Source organism: Narcine bancroftii, chromosome 4, assembly GCF_036971445.1.
Source record: "Narcine bancroftii isolate sNarBan1 chromosome 4, sNarBan1.hap1, whole genome shotgun sequence".
In the NCBI taxonomy this organism is placed as follows: domain Eukaryota; kingdom Metazoa; phylum Chordata; class Chondrichthyes; order Torpediniformes; family Narcinidae; genus Narcine; species Narcine bancroftii.
Genome location: NC_091472.1, coordinates 49897284 through 49904249, shown reverse-complemented (window position 1 = coordinate 49904249; position 6966 = coordinate 49897284). Strand labels below are relative to the sequence as shown.

The window sequence follows — 6966 nt, the reverse complement described above, 5'->3', positions numbered from 1 at the left end:
AGCCCAACGGTCACAGCTAAATTCACAAGATGGCAAAGCAACATACTGTCACCAGTGCAATATCAATAAGAACAATTTAAAAAGAGTTATATAAATAAATTAGTGGACAAGTTCCTTAAGTTGCACAGGAAAGAAAGTGAAAAAGAACACTAAATATTTCTTTATCTTGAGAAGGAGGGATGTTATAGAGTCAGGATAATGAACTATTTTGTAACTGTCTAAGAATATACTCTTCTCACTGTAGTAACTGTAGTGTATCACTATGGGGCGTATGTATATGTGAGTGTGTGAACAGTTTCCTGAGATGGTGTAAAGCATCAGTAAGTAAAGTCTCTTCTGTTATCTGAATCTTGCATCTCTAAGTTATTTAAGAAGCCTCCCAAGTAATACAGAGACACAGCACTGATTGATGTACAAGTTTTGAAATCAGAACAAATTGTAGATATTTAATTATCCCTGTACATCTGGGATAATTTAAAGAGCCTTAGATTCACTAAATATTTGTACAGCCAGAGCAATTACTGTGGAACCAATCAGTATTTTTTGATATTTCAGAAGAAATTTTATTCACAATATACTGTATATAGTGCATGGTCTTTTATGTTCATAGTGTCATATTCCTCAATATACAAAGGAAAACAGTTCAAAGTATTTTAACATTCATTGTGTCATTTAGGATAAAATGAAATCTGGAGCATTGAATTTGCAAAATAGCACTGCTGTTTTCAAATCAGTGTTGCATGCTGATTAATCTAAATGATCTGCCTGCTCTGAATTCTTCCAGCTGCCCTTGGTTGTGTCAGTGCTGGTGTACTCAGCAACTCATACCACAGATGTAGTGAGTATCAATTGGAGGTCAGTTTGGATTCACAATAACCCTGGTAACCAAAAATGACATTTTTCAGATCTGAACTGTGCAGCCGATAGTACACACGCCTTTGTCTAAAATAATAAAATGACATCATATTAGGTGGATAAATGGAATGTTTTCCAGAATCAAACTGCTATATCTAATTTTTGTAATTAACTTTTACCAAAGTTGCAAATGATATTAAACTAAAAGGAAAGATATTTGTAAACCACATACTTTCACATAGATGAATGGATCATAAATTGCAAACATTATTCTTGTATTCTTCTTCTTTCTTTGGCTTGGCTTCGCGGACGAAGATTTATGTATTAACCTTAAAATAAATTGCAGATAAAAATTAGTGTCTTATTATGCTTATAATATTTTGATGTATTAAGCCATGTAAAAAGTGACTGTCTCCAAGTTATCAAGTGTGTCTGATTAACATTGATCGTGGAATTTCATGCACCTGTGAACTTGCTAATAGCAGGTTCTATTTTCCTTCTTTTGATTTAGATGGCATATTCTCTTAAATCAAGGCAGGTGTTTAGAAAGTTTTTCATCATTGCCCACAGAATTGCTTCAGATTTTTCATGAAGATTAGAATTTCTTTTGGGAAGTTTTCATTTAATGCTTGGCATTTGCAGTTCCATATCCAGCTTCCTTGGTTCTGCAGAGGCTTGTGTGGAGCAAGATCAAGGCCTTAGTTCTGTGACTTGAGTTTCCTTGCTTCTATGTCTGGTCTACAGTTCCAGGCATTGTTCTGCCCTTTCAGCACTGTTCAAAGTCATTGCAGACAGTTCTCCTCTTATCCTGGCAAGTTAATCTCTGGCGTTTACTCTGACTTTGCTTATCCTTCCAGTTGAATGCATTAATTTTAAGCAATATTGTCATCTCACACATATGAACAGTTGCCATTTACCCCTAATTCTCCACAACAGAATTATCTCATGTTATTATTTTATTTTCCCTTCTTATCCATGGATCTGACTAATTTAGTTTTGCGATACAATTGGCCAAGTTCTTTGAAGGGAAACCAATTCCAATGTCAGCTGGATTTTCTAGCCTTGTAATTTACCATGTGGGGTGTATAATCTGTCATTGAATTTCTCCTTATGATGTCATGACAACCTCAAATACCAGATCTCTTTAACATCTTCCAACTGCACTGAGTGGATGGAAAATATTGCCTATTCATTGGAAAGATGGCCTGGCCATCTGCACTGAGTTAAGTGTTGGGGCAGGCGTTCTGGGTGAGCTCCCGATGTTCAAAAGAGTAACTATTGTTTTCAATAACTCCATTCTTTGCACTGTGTTTTATTCTGCTGTATGGTTAGATTGCTGGATAGTGACATGCAATACAAACATTTTCACTGTACCTCAGCAAATGTGACAATAAATATAAAAGGGAAATTTGAACTTGGAAAAAAACTAGAAGGCTTTTTCAACTTCCCAATCTTTCGTTACACTATCCTTCACCTAGTGGAAAAGTTGTGGTAGTTAAACCCCATCTGAGGCCTAAATAAATATTGCTGTGGCAGGCCAATAGCATTCATGAACCCTGGGAAGTGAATATAAATTTGGATTCTAACTGTGTGAGGCTCGCCATCGTGGAAGTAAGCTGGCTTACTTATTTCCTTATTTGTCTGGTTCCTATGGCTCTGAGGTTCAACATTGGGTTAAAATCTTTCCCTTTATTCCTTCGTACAATTTCACTTTTTCAAGAACTCTATATGGACCTGTATTATATACTACAGCAGCAGCTCTAAACACATTCACATAAAGAGACCAATGATATGGAATTAAAGGAATAAAATATACATACGGCATTTGTAGGGTAATTGTTGAATGAAGTTCCCAGTACTCCTCAGCATCCAAGGTTTGTTGTTGCTTGACAGGATTTCCATTGCCAAATATAGCAGGTATAACATAGACATGCTTATGAATTTATGAATTGCTAACATTTTTTCATCAATTTAGCAAGAAGCTAATTCCTTCTAATTTTATGTGTAAACAAGTTATAATTTCACTGTCCTTCCAAAAACAAGCAATTAAATGAGGTGTATTTTCTTATTTCCCAGCAGAAAACCTGCATTGAGAAAGATCACAAGGCCAATAAAGCCATGTCGCAGAACACAGGAGACAGACAGAAATGAGGGAGAAACACATACTTCAGCCAAGCATAAATTCCAGTCTCGTATTCCCATCAAGTTCTATTATCCTGATCCAGTCATAACACTTCTGATCTGATTAGTTATGCCTTTATTAAGATATAACTGCATCAAAGAATCTGTCGACAATTCACTTTCAGCATAACTGCACAGTCCATCAGAAATTTAAGACTTAAGTGGATTGAATAAGCACGAGTCTTGAAAGATTAAAATGACTCCTTTCCAATTATTCTTTGATTTCTATTGGTCATTTGTACTAAATGAAATGAGAATAATACTTCAAATACTCTTGGAAGGTTAGATTTGCAGAATAGTTGACAACTTGGATTAATTTCAGTCTTTCACATTTAATTGTCTGGTTGACCATCACAATATGTACAAATAAAATGTTTTATCTCACCCACAAACTTTTAATTTTAAATGATTGGTGAAGCCAATTTTCATTGAATTGCTGAATGGACACGATATTAATTAAACTGATATGGAAGCGACAGAGATTATGGAAAAGTTTACTTAGTGATCAAATCTTGTAGTAATCCTTAAAGTTAAGGCATCTTTATCAGGGTTTGAAAAAAATGCAGACCATAATCACCTTAGGCCCTATGTGGCTATTTCACTGAGGATATCAATGGTGTGTAGAATTTGATCAGCACTTAAAAGTTTGAAATCGCACATTTTTTTTTTGTAGATACAATAGAAAATACTGAAGCCGACTTTGTTGATGCAAAATCAGATTATTTTTAGAGCATTTAAGAAATAAGTCCTTCCTCTAAATTCAAATATTACAACTGCATAAGAAATAGATGCAGGAGTGGGCTGTCTGGCCACTTTATCCTGCTCTGCCATTCATCAAGATTATATCTGAGCTTCCATCTTACTGAAATTTTCCTGTATGATCCCCATATCACATGATCCACTTAATATCCTGAAATTGACCCATCACTGTCTTGAATTAACACAGTGACTAAGTCTCTAAAGTCATCCAAAGCAGAAAATTCCAAATATTAATCAACTTCTGAGTGAAGACATTTTTCCTCATCTCAGTCCTTTTATTTTACTCCTGAGTCTAAGACAGCAGATTCTAGATTCCTGCCAGGGATCTTCCCTATATCCTGTCTGCCAATCTCTCTGTGAGTTACATTACAGTAGGTTTCAATGAGATTTCAGTTTATTCATCTGAACTCTGGATATTCCAGCCTTAGTTCATTCAGTCTCTCCTCATAATGCAATCCCACTATTCCAGGAACCAGACTAATAGATCTTTCTTGCACTTTTTCTGTGGCAGGTAAGTCGAAACTGTACAACATACTTTAGGATGCTGTCTCAGCAAACCTCTAGGTAATTGCACTATTACATTTTTAATCTTGCTCTCAAATCCACATAAAAACCAACCCATCATTTGCCTTCCTAATTGTAAGCACTCAGTGACTTGTACATAAGGTGAATGAGATCCCTTTGGAATATGTCATATCCTTGGTAGAAATGGTGAATGACTGGGTCCCAAGCACCAATTACCTCTGCCCATGGTGTCTCATTAGTCACAGACTGCCAATAGAAGAACAGCCCATTTATTCCTACATTTTACTTTCTGCCTGTGATATAGCTGTCACTCTTAATGATCTATGTCATCAATTTTCTTCTACTTGTGCTCAGACGTTTATAAGAAACATTCTTTAAATTTTAAATCCATGCATTTATCTCATTCCTACCAGTGCAATTTCGACATATGTTGATGTTCCAAGTTGAATCACTCTTCTATGGAGTAATGAAGTAAGTAATACGGTGTACCAAAGAGGCAAGTGGAGAGGGGACAGACCACAGGAAGGTTCCACACCTCAGTTTTGAAACCCTGTTTATGCCATACTCACCTGAGGGTAGGAAAGAGACATAAATCAAAGGAGATTCACCAGGTTGCTGATGTAAGCTCAGGGGACTTTAGCTATGGGGAGAGATTGGATATGCTGGGCTTGCTGGAGGCTGAGAGGTGACCTGCTAGAAGTGCATAAGGTTATGAGAGCAAAAAATAGGGTGAAAACTCTGGGTATTATCCCCCCATGGTAGGATTATCATAAACATGATGGCATTGGTTTAAGATGAGAGGAAGGAGATTTTAATGGGTATTTGAGACAGTATTTTTTCCCCCACAGAGTGTGCTTGTTATGTGGAATGTGCTGCCAAAGGAGGTGAAGGAACCAGAATCAAAGACTATGTCTATGAGGAAGTGATATAAGCATTTAAAGAGACAAGGGATGGTCCTAATACAATTAAATAAGGTTCATGTGGATGATCAAAAAGGTGGGAATGGATACGATGGGTTGAAGGGCCTTTCCTGTTCTATATGACTCCATAGCTCCATAAATCTAAAAACTGGCAGTAAACAGCCGAGCAACTCTCAGGGGCACTTGCAGGGCTGGGAATTTCAATCAGTGGTATGTGAGCAGGAATCCTGGAAAATTGCATTCCATCTTAAATTACATAATGGAAAGTCCTTTAAATTGTTAAAAATAAATGCTGGAAGCAAAAGTGCATGTGGTGAAAAGTGTCATGGGCTAGATCTCGGCTTGATTTTCCAATCAAGTTTGCCAAACATACAACCAATGACTTACTGGACTTATCACTGAGAAATCAGATAGGGACATCAAAAGAAATGTCTTCAGCTAGAAAGTGTGGTGAATGTATTTTCAAGCATAGGGACTGGTTCAGAGATAGATGAATTCAAGGAGGAGGGAATGGAGACTCACCCTGTTGGACTTCGACGAGAAAAGCTTCAGGGACATTACACTGATAGAGTTGGTGGCATACACAGTGCAATTCTTGAATGTAAAATCTTCCCTGTTTTCACCAGAAAGACTGATGAGTAGAATGCTGACTTTCACAAGTTAAATTCTAAGCTAGTCCTGATTATCGTCTTCATAGTAACTCAGTTTAGGTCATATTTTCCATAAGATTTGGTCAGTATTCCATTATTCCATGCCCTGGTGATGTTTTTATGCAAAATGTAGTCAATGCAAGCAATGAGGTATTCATCAAATTCCAACACGAGTCATCATGTTGGGAGGGCTCTGGCCTCAGGATAACATTCAGATTTGACCAATGGTTGTGAATAGGGAGAGATTGGAGACCACAAGAGAGGTGCAGACCTTTACTCAGAGTTTTAACTACCAAATTGAGAATGTTTTAAAAAAGGCTGATAATGAGAATCCAGAAGAGTGGTTAGATGTTATTTTCTTAAAAATTATGCAAAGTGATGTATTTGAGATGTATTGTCAATTCAATGTCTTTCTATTATTTCACAGTTGCATTGATTAAAATTGAGCCAAATGTTAATAATTCAACTCTAGCTTTGCATTTATGTTTTCAAGCTCTCTCTTAAAAGATTCAAGAAGATTATGCCACTTGGAACAATGAAAGAAAAGATGTCGACTCCACTTATCAAATTGACATTGGCTAAATTACAATAATGACAGCACTGCAGACAAAGATGTTATTATGAGCGCCCATTTTAGTAAAATGTGATTATCACTGTAAGGGATAGTATAGACAGGAGGAACTGAATGGTCACAGTTAACATTTCACACAAGCACCATCACAAATCACAGCCCAGCGACTATTCAATACATTGGAAAAACCGAGGAAAGGTTTGTCACAATCTGTTCCAGATTTGATACATTTGCAAATTATGACTTTGCAAGGGAGAAACATTCTGACTGCTGAAGAGAAAACAGCTCTTGTGGTCAGCCATTCTGTGGATTTCAGAGCAAAGTTTGCTCTGTGAATGATTGGGCTGATTCACCCGTGCCAGGAGGGTCTTTTGGATAGCAAAGTGCTTCATTTAGATTGTGACTAATAGTGAAGATCACTTGGAGAGGCCAGTGCCAGGGTCTTGGAAACTTCATGGAGACCACCCAGTTTGAGAATCGACTACAAAAGGACCAGGTGCATTGT

General features: G+C 36.9%; 1 long non-coding RNA gene across 1 annotated transcript; it reads right to left on the bottom strand.

The window, feature by feature from the left end:
* Positions 1–597: 597 nt before the first annotated feature.
* On the bottom strand, positions 598–2774 carry LOC138759835 (uncharacterized). Its single transcript, XR_011355133.1, has 3 exons — positions 2676–2774; positions 1088–1184; positions 598–942 (listed from the first exon to the last, which is right to left on the bottom strand). It is a non-coding gene; the product is annotated as an uncharacterized lncRNA (long non-coding RNA).
* Positions 2775–6966: the final 4192 nt, after the last annotated feature.